At 40.2% G+C, this 18,002-nt stretch overlaps 1 protein-coding gene across 1 annotated transcript in view; it reads left to right on the plus strand.

Moving 5' to 3' along the window:
• The first annotated feature begins 234 nt into the window (after positions 1–234).
• Positions 235–18,002, plus strand: part of LOC136874670 (hemolymph lipopolysaccharide-binding protein) — a 42,556-nt gene continuing 24,788 nt past the window's right edge. The window contains exon 1 of the mRNA XM_067148303.2: positions 235–304. The gene's annotated coding sequence lies outside the window, so the exon portion shown is untranslated. The remainder of the gene's footprint in view (positions 305–18,002) is intronic.

The raw sequence follows: 18,002 nt of genomic DNA on the forward strand, positions 1-18,002 counted from the left end.
TTGATTGATATGGCTTTGTAATAATATTTAACATTTTATAGCTGATGCGGTCGATTACACAGAGCACGCCATTTGTTCTCCTCTCCTTATACTTGTTTGACGAGTGTTACCGTGAAGTCGATGACCTAACTTACGAAGGAGGAAGGACTGGCGGCTGAATTGCCCCAGTGATTCCCCGATTCACCTTGAGAATTTACAGCAGCCAATCGCAGACTAGAGGAAATTTCTTATAAAGCTGGGTGGGCAAGTCAAAGGATGAGTTCGCACTAGTTGTGGTCAACGGTTGTCGGCAACAGTTCATCCTGTGAGTAATTATCTATATATTAAAAAAAAAAATATGAAAACTAAAGTCAGTCAGTCCGGCTATTCTATCCGGTCGATTTCCTCCATTTTTTGTTAACTGAAAGGTATTCATGCACAGATTTGTTATCAGGTACTATAAATCACTTAACTTCCGCCTTCCTCAAATTATTTGATTTTCATTTTTTTTGTCTCTTTGAAGCAATCATATCTCGGGTTCTAATTTAGGTACGCAGTTCGTTTCGGTCTAAAAACACTCAGTGGATCAAGCGCTTTCTTTTGAGGTCATAACTACTTCAATTGGTAGATTTTGAGAAAAGTTGTGAGTATATTTGTCTCCATGACGAAGATCTTTGAAGGACTTTTTAACAGTTCGGTGCGTAGTGTTGTTCCAAGGAACGTTTAATTCAATTTTTGTGTGTGATGTATTTTCAAGTGTTTGTTGACATAATATTACATTCTATTGCCACAGCAACAAAGCCTCCGTGGCCTCTCACCGCTGGATACCGTGGTTCAAATCCCGGTCACTCCATGTGAGATTTGTGCTGGACAAAGCGGAGACGGGACAGGTTTTTCTCCGGGTACTCCGGTTTTCCCTGTCATCTTTCATTTCAGCAACACTCTCCATTCTCATTTAATAGCATCTATCAGTCATTACTAACTCACTTTGGGAGTGGCGACACCATCGTACTAATAGCCTATATATGATCCATTCATTACATCCCTGACCCGGTCAATGACTGGAAAACAGGTTGTAGGTTTTCATTTTCTTTACCACAGCAGATCATGTGCTTTATTTCATTAACTCGAAACTTTGCAAATACATCCGTGAGGATAGTAACGAACAACACCATACTTCGTAACTGCTAGTTAGTGACGAAAGTGTTTATTAGTATGTATATATATGCAATTACTGGCGGAACCTAGTCTTTACAGTGCATTATATCTTCTGATATAGGCTAGAGCAAATTTGTTAGTTTCATTGATCTGTCTCTGTCTTATCCTTTGGCTTTGACAATATGAAAGTGACTGAGGTATGAGCGATGCTAGTAATGCCATTCTTATGCAGCCAGTCCCTGCTATGAATAGTGTGAAAATGTTGCTCATAGGATCGGTTGATGCATGCATTTCAGTGGGCTTGGCAGACTGATATGTAACTGCAACTCCTGGCTCGGTGAGGAAAGCAAGGGGAAACCACCTCACTGCTAATTTCCACCGGGCTGAGTGACTCAGACGGTTGAGGCGCAAGCCTTCTGACCCGAACTTGGCAAGTTCGATTCTGGCTGAGTCCGGTGGTATTTGAAGGTGCTCAAATATTTCAGCCTCGTGTCGGTAGATTTACTGGCACGTAAAAGAACTCCTGCGGGACTAAATCCCGGCACCTCGACGTCTCCGAAAACAGTGAAAGTAGTTAGTGGGACGTAAAGTAAATAAAATTATTATTATTATTACTCATTTCCCTAGTGTGCCTCTTCAGTGACGCCTAGGCCATCTATGACAGCTGATAGCGGAGCTGTTGAGGATCCAACCAGCCTTAGGGCTGAGGACTGTACATACATACATACATACATACATACATACATACATACATACATACATACATACATACATACATACATATGTCTGTATATATATAAACTTCAATCAAGGGTCTCCAATGGATCGACCTCGTTATCAATTCATCAGAAGAAGGGTTTATTAAAAAAGTCGGAGTTATATCTTTGAACCTATTTGGTATGTGGCTGTCAGCAAGAGACTAACTTCTTGTTCTTGTTCTTATGGTTCTTCTTCTTAATCTGTTTACCCTCAAGGGTCGGTTTTTACCTCGGACTCGGCGAGGGATCCCACCTCTACCGCCTCAAGGGCAGTGTCCTGGAGCGTGAGACATTGGGTCAGGGGATACAACTGGGGAGGATGACCAGTACCTCGCTCAGGCGGCCTCACCTGCTACACTGAACAGGGGCCTTGTGTGGGATTGGAAGATTGGAAGGGGTAGACAAGGAAGAGGGAAGGAAACGGCCGTGGCCTTAAGTCAGGTACCATCCCGGCATTTGCCTGGAGGAGAAGTATGAAACCACGGAAAACCACTTCCAGGATGGCTGAGGTGGGAATCGAACCCACCTCTACTCAGTTGGCTTCCCAAGGATGAGTGAACCTCGTTCCAGTAATCGTGCCCAAATTTCGTGGTAGAGCTGGGAATCGAACCCGGGCCTCCGGGGATGGCAGCTAATCACACTAACTACTACAACAAGGAGGCGGACTCTCCTTCTTCTTCTAATAATAATAATTATTATTAATATTATTATTGTTATTTTTGAATAATTCCATCTGGGAGTATGTAAGTACTTAAAGGCGTCCCTTTGCCTTCCTTTCTGCCCGTATTTAAAAATATAATTTTACTGTAAACTTCTTTTCTCAACTTGACCCTAGTTGCCATTTGTAAATTTTGAATTTAATGATCTCCCTGCTTTGGCAGTATTCCTGTGTTATTCATTCCATTCTGAGATCATATTTGATTTCGCCAATCCATTTCACAGCGTCCGTCTTCGCTTTACATTCGCTTTCATAGAATTCAAATATTTGTCTCGTGTGTCCGTAAATTTTTTATCAGTGTTTTCTAATGCCACTGTGAATGTGTATTGTTTAATTTCCTTTTGTTCTTGAGTCATTATATTCCCCTGTGAGTTTTGGACGGAGTGTTTTTAAATGATTTTGCGTTTCTTTCTTCTTTAGTGTTTTCGATATCTTCTCTTCTGTTAAAAATTCGTTTTTCCAATCCATAGTGAGGTTCCAGTTTAATGACCGTATTGTAATGTATTAGTTTCATGCCTTTGTTAATGCATTTTTGCCGTATGTATTTTGGGTGAATCGGTACGCTGTTTCCATTTTTTATTTGGTCTCATTGGCTTTTTCTCAATCCCATTTTCCAGAATTGTTTCACCGAGGTATTTAAATTCTGGGACTCATTTTATTTTGCCGTATTATTATTATTATTATTATTATTATTATTATTATTATTATTATTATTATTATTATTATTATACGTTGCTAGTTGCTTTACGTCGCTCCGACACAGCTAGATCTTATGGCGACGATGGGACAGGAAAGGGACAGGAATGGGAAGGAATCGGCCGTGGCCTTTATTAAGTTGTGAAAATGGGAAACCACGGAAAACCACCTCCAGGGCTGCCGACAGTGGGGTTCGAACCCACTATCTCCCGAATAATGGATACTGGCCGCACTTAAGCGACTGCAGCTATCCAGCTCGGTATATTATTATTATTATTATTATTATTATTATTATTATTATTATTATTATTATTATTATTATTATTATTATTATTATTATTTAGCCCACCTGCTGGCCATGATCGTTAAGGTGGTAAGTCTTTATGGTCTCACACCATGGTTAGCCGATTCAAGTCCCATTGTTCGAAAACGTTTCCAGCATCAGAATGTTTGCCGGCAGGATAGGGAAGGTGCTGGTATACAATTTCTAATCACTAGATTGTGTGCCAAAATCCTTGATTCAGTTCCAAACCTTTCCCCAGTGTTCATATGGAGTGTGGGTATATGACGCTTTTGATAGTCATTCGTCCGTCGGATGGGGATGTTAATTCTTGTTCAGACTCCGTGGTGCTTTTCGACAGGAGTAGGCTTTATGCCGGCAAAGAATTTAACCCTCTCTCTTCCCACTATCATATATAACGTAATATATCTCATCAACTTCGTAGAAACTCGTACGAAGATTCATATGACTTCATACCTGACCCCGTAAAGAAACGGGATAAAGGTTGGACATACACATAATTATTATTATTTAATATTTTTTTTACAATACAGTAGTTTTCCTTCAACTCATGTGTCCACATACTTTCTCCCTCCACAATACTCGATATTGCGCATTTTCACTTAAACTTCTTCTATCCATGTTCTTCTGTACACAATTCATTCACTTTTCCCCATATTTTCCCCCTTTTCCTAATGCCCTCAGCTTCCAAATTTAGCATCACCTTGGGGGAGTTCTGTCACCCTTTTTACGTGTCCAAATTACATCTAATACATTCTTCTCTGTCCCCCCCCCCCCCCGTCTCATAATTTTCCTGATTTAAGTGTTATTTACTTTATCCAATTTTGAATTTTTAGCTTTCTTTCTACAAAAATCCTTTCCTGTGCCTAATAATATGTTATATGTTGTCTGTTTAATGATCATGTTTGCACTACGTGCAGTAAAATACTTCTCACAATAGAATTGTACATGAGTTTCTTTGTTTAGGGCTCTCGCCCAGCCGGCACGTTCTCCATCAATTGTTTACGTAGCTTTTTCTTCAGCGTTTTCAAAGAACATGGAGATTTATCGAACATTTCCCTCGGTAATTTATTCCAGTCCCTTACTCCTCGTTCTGTATATGAATATTTGCCTCAATTTGTCCCCTTGAATTCCATCTTTATCTTCATATTATGATCTTTCTTACTTTTAAAAGCTCAGCTCATGATTATTATTCTACTAATGTCATTCGACGTGAACTCTCCACTGACAGCTCGAAACATACCACATAGTCGAGCAGCTCGTCTCCTTTCTCCCAAGTCTTCCCAGCCCAAAGTTTACAACATTTTGGTAACACTAGTCCTTTGTCGGTAATCACCCGTAACAAGTCGTGCTGTTTTCATTTAGATCTTTTCCATTTCTTGTATCAAGTAGTCCTCGTGTGGATTCCATTCACCGCTACCATACCGGTCTTACTGGAGACTTATACCCCCACTCCTTTACATTGTAGCTACAACCCCTAAATACACCCATAACCCCAATGAAGATTACGTCTTATATTAACATTTAGGTACTTACAGTATTCCCCATGAGATACTATCACCCTATCAACACAGTTATTAAAACTTAAATATTTTTACTTCATAATATTTAATTTATGATTTTTATTATTTGCTTTACGTCGCCTTAATTAAGGTACAGCCCCAGCATTTGCCTGATGTGAAAATGGGAACCACGGAAAACCATCTTCAGAGCTGCCGACAGTGGGATTCGAATCCACTATCTCCCAGATGTAAGCTCACAGCTGCGCGCCCCTAACCCCACGGCCAACTCGCCCGGTAATATTGAATTTAGTGCCCCAGTTGTTCTCCTGACCTCACTACCTCGTCTCTCAATTTCAGATAAACTTGAGCCATCATCCTCAATTACTGACCCTAAACATTTACTGACTGTCTTCATTTAATCATTTCCAATCCGTAACATGTTGTCGCTATTTATCTCCGAGGGTAGATATTTTGTTTTAGTGTAATTCGTATTCAGACCCACATTTTGTACTGCTCAGTTAACTTCTTCGTCAAATAAGAAGTGCCATCACCCTTGGGCTACGGTGACTTAGTCTTCTGCAAATACTAGACCTAAGTGATGTAGGAAGTAGTTTTGCTTCATCGAAATTTCCTGGACCATTTCCGTTAGCAGGCGTCTAAATACATTTTGAATAATAGTGGTGATAAGCAACCTACCTGTAGCAAACCTTTTGTTTGTATAGAATTTTCAAGGGAATTAACTTCCAACTTTTATCCGGCATTTCTTCTCCTTCTTCTACCTCATTTCCCCCTTGTGCGGGGTTGCAGAACCGAACAGTGCTGCACATGTGGATTTGGCCCTGCTTTACGGCCGCATGCCCTTCTTGACGCCAACCCTATGCAGAGGGATGTATTCACTATTGCGTGTTTCTGTGGTGGTTGGTAGTGTCGTGTGTTATCTGACTATGAAGAGAAAAGTGTTGGAACAAACACAAACACCCAGTCCCCAAGCCAAAAGAATTATTCAGACGCGATTAAAATCCCCGACCGGCCGTAAATCGCACCCGGGACCCTAAGAACCGGAGGCCTCAAAGCTGACCATTGAACCACGGAGTCGGACTTATCCGTATGTTGTTACGTGTACAGTGTGTCCCGGTGCCTTTCTTTCTTGCTTCTCTGGTTAATTTTATTTTAATTTAACTTAGTTTCTTCTTCCTTTTGGGTTTTGGGTTATTTTCTGCGTCTGTTTTCTTGGTCCTTTGTTAGTTTTCGCCTATTGTTGTTTGCGGCCTGCGATTGGCCCCTTCCTTCCCTTGACCCATTGTTGGTCGTTGCGATGGGAATGCTAATGTTGTTGATGTTGTTGTGATGGGATTGATGATTTGTATTTGATGTGCCGATGATGAATTCTACCTTCTCCGCGGATTTCCTTGGTCCATTTAATTTTTCTTTGAGATTTTAATTTTACCTTCTGCTCATTTTTTTTCCTCCCGGTGTTTCGGTGCTTATTATTATTATTATTATTATTATTATTATTATTATTATTATTATTATTATTTTAATTTCTTGAAAAGTGCACGTAATACCTACCTATCCTTGCAGGGGGTCGTTTGTCACATCCTAAAAAGGGGTTTTCAGTATCAATATCAAGAACTGTTTCTGTCAAGGTTGTTTCTCACGGTTGAAAGGATGTTAAAAAGAAACTTTGTACTGTACAAAGAAAACCTTTGGTTGTAAGAAAACTTGAGAGTTGATGAGGGGTTTCATAAATCTACATTATCTTGCTAAGTCTTTCAAGAACTAAATAATTATTTTCTTTATAAACGGTCGACCGTAGGGTTTTGGTTTGAGTTTAAACATTTTTAAATTTTTAATTTTATTATTTTCCAGCGAGGATATTCCTTCCTATTTGTTTATTACTTAATTATGCTGATTAAATATCTTTGTTCCCCAAGGTCTTGGTGTTTTCCTTTAAAAAGGGGTGATAATTTGATATGACCAGGTGTATTTATCCGCTCCTTTGGGGGCCCTGTTTTATTTTCTCATGGTAAGTGCCCTTTTTTTCTTTAATTTGTCTTTGTCTAGCACGTTTCCACGTATCTGAACCGTGCCTTTGGTACACGGTCAGACCCTTGGTGCTGTCACTTGGGGTAATTATGCCTTTTATTGCTCTAAGTGTTTCAGTTCGTGGCAGCAGAGCTTTAGTTAATTGATTTGTGTGCCTCTTACTTGGAAGGTTCTTTGCTTGGTAACTCCAAAGCTAGCGTGTAGCATGATTTTAGGTACGGACTTCTTGTCAAGAACTGGTTTAATTTTGGACCTCCAGGCTAGGAAATTTTACTTTAAATTTTCTCCAAATTGTAAATTCGATATTATTGATGCTCCTTTGGGTACCTTCAGTGTTTCTTGTGTAGGTAGGGCGCTACCTAGGGAGAACAACGAAATAGATCAGTTGGATCTTAGTCATTTGGATTATCAGCAGGCTAATAGTGTGCGTGACTTGTGCCACCAATTTCCCGATGTCTTCACTAGCAAGTTAGGAGTTACTGATGTTCTTGAGTATCAGATTGAGCTATCTGATAACACCCCTGTTAGATCTCCTCCTTACCGTCTTTCACCACCTAAGATGTTAGAACTCAAAAAGATTATTGATCAGATGCTTGCCGATGGGTTCATCAGACCGTCCACTTCTCCCTACGCATCTCCTGTTTTTCTAGTACCTAAACCCTCTGGGGGCTATCGTGCTGTAATTGACTACAGGGCTTTGAACCGCAAGATCATCTTGCAATCTATCCCTTTACCGGATTTGCACACTTGTTTTGGGTGGTTCTCAGGAGCCAAGTTTTTCACTGTGTTAGATGTCAATCAGGCGTATTACCAAGTCCCGTTGTCTAAGTCATCTATTCCACTGACTGCTTTCATTACTGATTGGAACCTTTACGAATTTCTGAGACTTCCGTTCGGGATCTCTTGTGGTGCGGCCGTTCTTACGAGGCTGTTAGATTCGATACTTTCGGGTATTAAATTCAAGTTCGTTTTTCATTACCTGGACGACCTAGTAATTTTCTCAAATTCCTTTGAAGAACATGTCGAACACGTTAGAGAAGTCCTGCATCGCTTGAGAAAACCTGGACTAACTGTTAAGTTGTCTAAGGTAGCGTTTGCTAAGCCGAGTATGTCTTTCCTTGGACATGTGGTTTCCTCTGATGGTGTCTCCATCGACCACTCTAGGACTCAGGCTATTAGGGACTTTCAACCCCCTAAAGATGTCAAAGCCATCGCACGGTTCGTAGGCATGGTGAACTTCTTCAGGAAGTTCATTCCAAATTTTGCAGAGATAGCAGCTCCTCTAAATCATCTCAGACGTAAGGATGTCAAGTTCATCTGGGGCCCCTCCCAGCAAGAAGCCTTTGAGACCCTGAAGCTTGCCTTGTCAAATGTTCCTGTGTTGGCTATACCCGACTTTAGTAAACGCTTTATTGTACAAACCGATGCCTCTGGAAAAGCAGTTGCTGGTGTACTCTTACAGGAATATGAGGATGGTCGTAGACCGGTTGCCTATGTGTCTAGGATCCTCAATGATCTGGAGAGTAAGTACTCCATCTATGAATTAGAATGTTTAGCCGTGCTGTTTGCTCTTGAAAAATTCAGACCTTTCATTGAACATGTAAATTTTGATCTGGAAACAGATAATCAGGCTCTGTCGTGGGTCTTGAATCGTCCCAAAAGAACGGGCAGAATCTCTAGATGGGCGCTTAGGATCTCAGCCTTCAGTTTTCAAGTAAAGCATATTAGGGGGTCGGAAAATGTCATCGCTGACAGCCTTAGTAGAATGTTTGACGGGAGTTTTGGTCTTGATGAAAAATCTAAGGCTGAAGAATATGATGAAACTAATATTGCTAGTGTGGGTGCCATTCTTTCGGACCTACCTCTGTTGTACCATGAGTATGCAGATCATCAAAAGGCTGATCCTGATTTGAGAGAAATCATCGACAAAATTAGTGATGGTATTGTGGTTAAACCTTATTCTTTGGTGAAGGGTGTCTTATGCTGTAAAGGTCGAAGGGACACTAATTTCAAAATTGTTGTACCCAAGGTTTTAGTGCCAATCATCTTCAAGTACTATCACTCTTGTCCCATTGGTGGCCATTTAGGCACCTTTAAAACTAGGCAGAAAATTAGACAGTTCTTCGTTTGGAAAAGAATGGATGGTGATATCCGAAACATGATTAGGTCCTGTAATATTTGTTCTATCAGCAAACCTAGTTTGAACAACCGTGTAGGTCTATTATCTTCTTCACAAGCTTCTCGCCCTATGGAACGGTTATTCATCGATTTCGTTGGTCCGCTCCCTCGCTCTACCTTGGGAAACACTCATATCTTCGTTGCTATTGATGCGTTTTCTAGATTCTATTGGATTTTCCCCACTAGATCTACGACTGCTCGTGCGACTACAAGTTGCCTTAATTCTATCTTTGCATTCTTCGGCCCCCCCAAGTTTCTGGTTTCTGATAATGCTAGTGCTTTCACTGGTCACTTGTTTAAGAAGTACCTTTTTGAGCTGAGCATTTCCCATGTCACCACTACCCCATACTATCCTAACCCTTCTTATGCCGAGAGGATGAACAGGAATCTCAAATCTGCTCTAATTGCATATCATCACAATAACCAATCCAAGTGGGACTCTTGCCTGCACTGGTTGGCTCATGCCTTCAATTCTGCCACACACGAAACTCATGGTAAAACCCCCATGTCACTTATGTTCTGCTACACCCCGTACTCTCCTATTTCCAATGTTCTGGGCATTGATGATCTTCTTCCAGACTTGTCTAAACCAAATGACGTTCTGAAAATCTGGGATGGAGCCAAGAAGAAGTTGTCAGTATCCTATGAGAAAGGCAGGGTTAAGTATAACAAGGGTAGAAAGTCACCTAGCTTGAAGGTTGGAGATCAAGTTTTTATCAAGACCTATCCCATTAGCAAGGCTATTAACACGTTTTCAGCCAAACTTGCTCCTCGGTATCATGGTCCCTGTACTATTTTACAGTTTTTATCTCCGGTGTCGGTACTGGTGAGTGACCCCATCGCCAAGAGGATTAGACGGGTTCATTTGTCCCAGTTAAAAACAGGTTAACGCATGTTTGGACTTGCGGATGAGAGCTACCTTTCAGTGAGCAAATTTGATTGGTCTCCGTGGGTTATTATGTAATTATTCTGGTCTAGTGTGAATTTAATCATGTGATATTTTTCTCCCTTTTCTCGTGTGCTGTATTTATTTTGAGGAGTTTTGGTGTTGCTTGTCGTACTTAAACTTTTTTCCTGTCAACCATGGTTGGTTAGTTGGGTGAGAATTTTTACCACGTGTTTAAGCTTTGGTACCTTATCTGCTGCGTTCACGCCTCCGGTGGTTCTTGGCATGACCATGTAGTACTTTCTAGCGTGTACTTGTTCTAAACATTGTATTTTGAAAAGGTAATTGCGGTTTGCGAGAAATGTGTGTACTTTCTCTTGCTCTGTTGGCACCCGATTTCTTAATTGTTAATATCTAACTACTCTTTGGGTCTGGGTGCAGGTCTCTCCGTCTATCATAATTCGATTATATCCTGATCATTTACGTTTGCAAAATTTTGATAATAAATTTATTTATATGCTCTTGTACTGCTGTTGCCTTGGTTTGGTACTCATTTGGAAAATTCTGGGCAATTTCTGCTCTGTGCGTTGTTGTTAATCCGGTAGGAAATCTGTTAGTCTCCTAACCCCTATTTATCTTGCCCTGTCTTTGTCTTTGGTCCTAGTTCTTGTTATCTGTTTCCTTGCGGGTAATATTTCGGTTATCTATTCCTATTGTGGTTTGTTAGGTGTGCTTTGTTGAAACGAATTAGCTTTTGGTTTCCTTGTTGGTGTAAGTTGACTAGGATCTGGATATACCCGGTGTTATGGTCCTGTTGGTTATGTTTTGGATTGGATGTGGGTAATGGCAATGGCGGAACTCTGTCAATTGGAATTGGTGGTGGTTGGTTGTTTGTCTCTACGGCATGGACTTCACAGTCTTCACTGCCTTCTATCTCCAATTTCTGGTGACACGATTCCCTAGGTTGCGAGTGCTCTGATGTCCTTCTCTGTGGCATTTCTGTTATCTGTTGTGAATTCCCGGTTTACTGAGTTATCCTTTTCTAATCATTCTTGTACCGTTGGTTTTCAAAAAAAAATATCCTGCCCCGGCTAACCTGATTTGGTAAATATTTCTTTGGGTTTTCCTTCCTGGTTGTGGCAGTTAACTAGGTGGTTTCTTAATGTATTTCTGCTTGCAAGTGGTATTAATTCTAACCTCTTCTGAAGTCTTTACTTCCCTGGTTTTAGTCTCTAATGTGGTGTATTATTCTTGTAGTATGTTATTTAAACGAGTTGTAGCTCCATGTCGTCCTGCCCAGTCTATTTGTTATTGTGGTGTTTTGCACGTATTGCACTAATGGATCCTGAACCTGAGGAGTGCGGTCTCCTTTCGTGCCTTGTAGGTATTGGTTTCGGTCCTGTCTTAGTAGAGTTGTAAACGGTACCGTGGTTTGGTTTTATGTTTGCCTTGTGAGGTAGAATGACGGCTTCACGACATGTTGTTGAGGGTAGTTGCTGTTTTCCTCCCTTTTAGCTAACGCATGTCCGTTGTGGTCCTTTATTGTTGTATTGTTGTCGTGTAGTATTGGTTACTTATTATGGCGCTTCGGTATGGGCGGTGTTGCCTTTAATTTACCCTGTGTCCCGGTAGATTGGGAAATAAACCCTGGCATGGATTTACTACTCTCTGTAGGTGTGTCTTATCTGCTTGCATATAATGTGTGATTTCTGTACGACCTGGTCTATTTTTAATTTTAATTCTCTGCATACCCTAGTAATCTGACGTCATCATGCAATTATCCTATACTATAATGTTCTTCTCGAAATAACCTGTCAGCCTATTGGTCCTTTTCCTTCTGGAGTGTTTGAAAACCTTGGCTATCGTTCATCATCTTGTCGTCCTACGGTGCTCCAGTTGAGTATGGGATCAGCTGGTGCTTCATAGGCGGCACTGAAAACTTCCCACTATCTGGTGATGTGTTTGTTTGGTGGTGTTTCTTATTTCTCTGTCATTTGGAGTGTTTTCTAGTTACCTGGTTCGTGACCTACCTTTCATATCTTATTTCCCTCGTACTATTGTTGGCGAGCTACCTGTGACTGAGTGGCCACAGCGTGAGTCTCGGATATCACCTTGTTCTAGTCTGGATTTGTCCGAGGTTTCTGGTGGATAGCCGGTAGGGAATCTTGTCAGATCTGTGCTCCCATATTCAAAGGCGTTGGCTTGATTGAGGTGCTTTATTGAACCTTTTAATTGATTGAGTCGCCCTTGGTTAAGGTATATGTTTGTATGTGCAGTAAAATTGTGAGAAATGTGTTTTTAGATTGGGTAACACTCCTATTTCCTTTCGGCCAATTTCTGTCCCGTTTCATCATGGTGTTAAAGATTGTGTTTCATAACCTCTGCTACCCTCCTATTACTCTTTGCTTGGTGTTGTTTTGGCTCGTTGCTGATGACCAACTATACGCGTACCCTCCATCTGAAAGATCTTGAAGTCTCCAACCGCAGCCTGTACATTCATCTTGTCTTGAGTAATTATTTACTGTAACCCATGAATTTTGATTCTTACCTAGTATCCTATTTCTGGGAGTTTCTCTTAAAGGTAATATAAAAAAAGGTAAAGTATATCCAATCCTGTTTCTTGTTTATTTGGGTTTTGCATGGAATGTATACGTGGTATTAAAATTGACTTATTGCTAAATTTATTTCTTGTCTTTGGGCTATGTAACGTTTGCCTCCTGGTTTCTGTTTGTCAAGGTGACGTTATTGTGTAGCCATCCTGGTAGGATTGGTTGTATGCATTGAAAGGTGTTTTCTGGAGATAACTATCTTGGTTTCCTAGGTTATTGTTTTCCTTGTGTATTGAAAATTGTATCCTTGCCTATATATTTTTGTTGGCATGATACCTTAAATGTAATGTAATTTCGTTTTTGGGTATGGATTGTTTAAATAATTATCGTATTCTGTTCCTGTGCCATACCGTAATCTTAAGTCATGTTAATCTAGTTTAAGGTTAGGTTAAGTATTTTCCGGTTGGACCTTGTGATTGTGTTTTCGCTCACCAATGTTGTTTTCTCTCTTCCCTTCTCTCTCTGGGCGTTATTCCTTTTTGGGGTTGTCGTTACCATCCAAACCAAAGGGTGGAAACCAAATAAAGGCGTTTCTTATCTAACGCAAGTCCTATAATATTACAAAGTTAACAAACATGTAGTAATTTAAGTCTAGGTATGTGATCTGGTGCAGTTAAGACCTAGAAGGTCTAATGTTCTGAAAGCAAATAGTTATGAACTTTACCTAAAGGTGTGTATGTACCACAAGGTAGCGTAACCTCCGATCAGATGACGCATACGAACTTGCGGAAGATAATAGTTCGCATTAAAGTTTAGCAAGAAATCTAGAGAATAAGTGTTCCCTGTGATCTGGACCATTAATAATTTGCCTGCGACTTGGGTGTTGCACAGTTTGGTGCATGGAACTTCATTATTATTGAAAGTGGCTAGACATTTGGTGTCGTCTAAGTGAACTGTACTGTTTCTTTAATTTAAATCACATGTGTTTGGGTTCTTAGTGACTGTTGGACTCGTTCTGCTGGTGGTGCATAAACTGAGGCTGGCGATTGGTGATCATGTCAAGTTTCGGGAAGGGAGACTGTTACCTGCGTAACAATTTTTCCCTCTTGGGAAATATTTTCGAAACTGGCCTCATGGCTGTGGAAAAACTGTGTCCTTAGAAGTGGTTCGCCGCTTCTTTATTTCTTCCTTTCAAAACTTATTGCCCGGCTGTCTGTATGCACGTCCTATCGGTGCCTGACTGTATTCTCCTGCACTCTAGTGGCGTAGGTATGTACTACCTCGCGAGCTACGTTACCACTCAGGCGCTTGCCCTCTGCGCACATGTGATCGTTGGGGCCGGCACTGCGGAATCTCGGGAAGTCGCCATTGCTGTTTGGTGAAAAGGAAGAGATGGACGTGTGTGGCTTCTCTCTCCCTAAGGAGATGATTTCTCCGAAAATGTTCGAGCCTGGTTAAGGTTACATACGTAGGGCTTTTGCCCTGGTGAATTCTGCAAGTGTTTTGGTTTATTATTCCTCGTCTGGAATTTGCATGTTATATTTTTCTTCAAGTAAGTAAGTAGCATATACTACCGAAGCCGTCCTCACAACCTTCAAACTGGATGAAACTGGAAGTGTTGTTGCAACTAAACCTTTACTGATTTTTAGTGAAAGATCTGAAAATTTTCCTATGTGAAGAAAGTGTGTGCGACACTATGTAACTGGCGTCATCTAAAGACTAAGTCTTGCCTTGTGGAATTTCAAATTTTCGGCTTCTTAATTGGAACTTATAGCATGTGTAATTATGTCTGTTAAATTGGGGCTTGCGTACTGTGTGAAAGAACGTTTTGGATTCTTCGAAAATGTAATTGGGTAACCTAGCGTTTATTAATGACTTTTCTTTTTTTTTGCTACGGGCTTTACGTCGCAGCGACACAGATAGGTCTTATGGCGACGATAGGATAGGAGAGGCCTAGGAGTTGGAAGGAAGCGGCCGTGGCCTTAATTAAGGTACAGCCCCAGCATTTGCCTGGTGTGAAAATGGGAAACCACGGAAAACCGTTTTCAGGGCTGCCGATAGCGGGATTCGAACCTACTATCTCCCGGATGCAAGCTCACAGCCGCGCGCCTCTACGCGCACGGCTAACTCGCCCGGTAATGACTTTTCTAGGCCTAAAGGTTTTGTGATAAAGGCTATCATTTTACTGGAATAATTTAACAAGCGAGTCGCTTCAGGGATGTGGGTGTTACGTGTACAGTGTGTCCCGGTGCCTTTCTTTCTTGCTTCTCTGGTTAATTTTATTTTCTTCCTTTTGGGTTTTGGGTTATTTTCTGCGTCTGTTTTCTTGGTCCTTTGTTAGTTTTCGCCTATTGTTGTTTGCGGCCTGCGATTGGCCCCTTCCTTCCCTTGACCCATTGTTGGTCGTTGCGATGGGAATGCTAATGTTGTTGATGTTTTGTATTTGATGTGCCGATGATGAATTCTACCTTCTCCGCGGATTTCCTTGGTCCATTTAATTTTTCTTTGAGATTTTAATTTTACCTTCTGCTCATTTTTTTCCTCCCGGTGTTTCGGTGCTTATTATTATTATTATTATTATTATTATTATTATTATTATTATTATTATTATTATTATTATTTTAATTTCTTGAAAAGTGCACGTAATACCTACCTATCCTTGCAGGGGGTCGTTTGTCACATCCTAAAAAGGGGTTTTCAGTATCAATATCAAGAACTGTTTCTGTCAAGGTTGTTTCTCACGGTTGAAAGGATGTTAAAAAGAAACTTTGTACTGTACAAAGAAAACCTTTGGTTGTAAGAAAACTTGAGAGTTGATGAGGGGTTTCATAAATCTACATTATCTTGCTAAGCCTTTCAAGAACTAAATAATTATTTTCTTTATAAACGGTCGACCGTAGGGTTTTGGTTTGAGTTTAAATATTTTTAAACTTTTAATTTTATTATTTTCCAGCGAGGATATTCCTTCCTATTTGTTTATTACTTAATTATGCTGATTAAATATCTTTGTTCCCCAAGGTGTTGGTGTTTTCCTTTAAAAAGGGGTGATAATTTGATATGACCAGGTGTATTTATCCGCTCCTTTGGGGGCCCTGTTTTATTTTCTCATGGTAAGTGCCCTTTTTTTCTTTAATTTGTCTTTGTCTAGCACGTTTCCACGTATCTGAACCGTGCCTTTGGTACACGGTCAGACCCTTGGTGCTGTCACTTGGGGTAATTATGCCTTTTATTGCTCTAAGTGTTACAATGTAGGTCGTAGAATATCAATTGTATCTTCATTCTTTGATTATTCCTTAATGCTTGCCACAGTAGCTTTCTGAAAACACTCTCATAAGCGTTTTCGACATCAAAGAACACAATTCCTGTTTCGTTAGATTTCTCTTTATATTTTTTCAAAAGGAATCGTAAAATGAAAATTTCGTAGGTACACGATCTCCCCACCGATGAACCACATTGCTCTTCTGTACTGCGATATTGGTTCTCCTTATATAGGATTCATTGCACAGATTCCGCGATAATTTTGGATTTTTAAATTATTTTTTACAATTTGCTCTACGCCGAACCGACACAAATATGTCTTGTGGTAACGGTAGGACAGGAAAGGGCTTGGAGTGGGAAGGAAGCCACTGTGGCCTTACTTAAAATAGAGTCCCATAATTTTCTCGGTGTGGAAATGGGAAACAACGGAAAACTATATTAGGGCTGCCGACAGTGAGGTTTGAACCCACTATCTTCCAAATCAAGCTAATCATTACGTGGCCCAAACCGTGCAGCAACTCGCTTTGGATTATTATTATTATTATTATTATTATTATTATTATTATTATTATTATTATTATTATTATTATTATTATTATTATTATTATTATTATTATTATTACCGTGGTTTGGTGGATTAGCAGAGGTGAAAGAAGGTGCGGGGGTGAACGGGCCTCAAAATACGAAATTAAAGTTAAGATAAAATTTAACAAGGTTATATTTTCTTAGCAAAATCAAGAAATAACAATAAAGGCAGGTGCAGAGTAGCAAGGTAACAAATTACAATTACAGTATTTACAGGATTTGGGCTTCGAGCCCCGAACTCACAATTCTTGGGCAATTAGCCCAACTTTACCCCAAAACAAGTTTTAACAGAGGGGCAGAAAACCCCATTCATGCCCAGGAGCACTTGCTCCAAAATTACACAGTAAAGCCTCCTCGAGGCATACAACACTCAATTTTCAAGAAAGAGCCACTCGCTCTCAAACCTTAAGCCTATCAAAGGCCACACCAAACTCCACTTTCAAGTTGTCCTCCACGGACACGAAAACAGGGGTAAACTACCCAACCTACTGAGGCCTATTAAGAGAAAGAAGGTTAATTACATGGCCTCTAAAATACTAATTTGAGAGGAGGCAATCAGCACTCCTAATACATTTGTTTAAAACCTAAACTGGCTCTAGGTCGCTAATGCAAGGGCTAATCCCGTACTAAAGAGGTGACTTTAGAAATAAACAATTTACATTACGTTAAGGAAGAATCGGTTGTGAAAAATAAGTTCACCTCAAAACAATATGCGTGGGAGTTCAAGAGGGTTAAGCACTCTCTATCCCAAATTTTTAGTTTAAAAAGATAGAATTGAAACTAAGTGTCTTTACATTTTAGAGGAAAGTTACATGGTGAAAGGTTTCGGACCCGCCCCGAGAGTTAAACTGCTGAGCTAGCAAGAAAAGAAGTTCTTAAACGGCCATTACCTTGTTGTTGAACTGCTGCCCGAAGAAAGAGGCGCTTCCCGCCCCTTGCTATATACTTTAAACACTGAAAGATAGTACTGAAGTGGCCCAGAGACCTTAAAATCAGCAGTTTATATACTCTCGCGGAAAGTTCGAGGCGTTTGAGGAATGAGAACACCCTCCCACAAAAACTTTATTGGCTAGGGTTAAGCAATATATCCCCTTTGGGGAAGATACACCTGATTGGTTACAAATTAATTAAAGAAATTCGGGATTGGATAAATTCAAAACAAAGGGAAAGAAGGGGTTATACAGCCAACTTAAACAATAACAGAAAGAAATTTAACAAGAAACAAACTTTTGAAATAAAAATTTCTCCAAAAAACAGTTCTTTCACTTCGCACTAGGGTGCACTATTGTAGTTCTTCAGTAGTGTCCTCTAGAAGAGAAAGTTCACACTTCTTACTACAGGTAAAACAAAAATACGTCGAAAACGACCCAGTTCAGAAACTTCAAAAT

This window comes from Anabrus simplex, chromosome 5, assembly GCF_040414725.1.
Source record: "Anabrus simplex isolate iqAnaSimp1 chromosome 5, ASM4041472v1, whole genome shotgun sequence".
In the NCBI taxonomy this organism is placed as follows: Eukaryota; Metazoa; Arthropoda; class Insecta; order Orthoptera; family Tettigoniidae; genus Anabrus; species Anabrus simplex.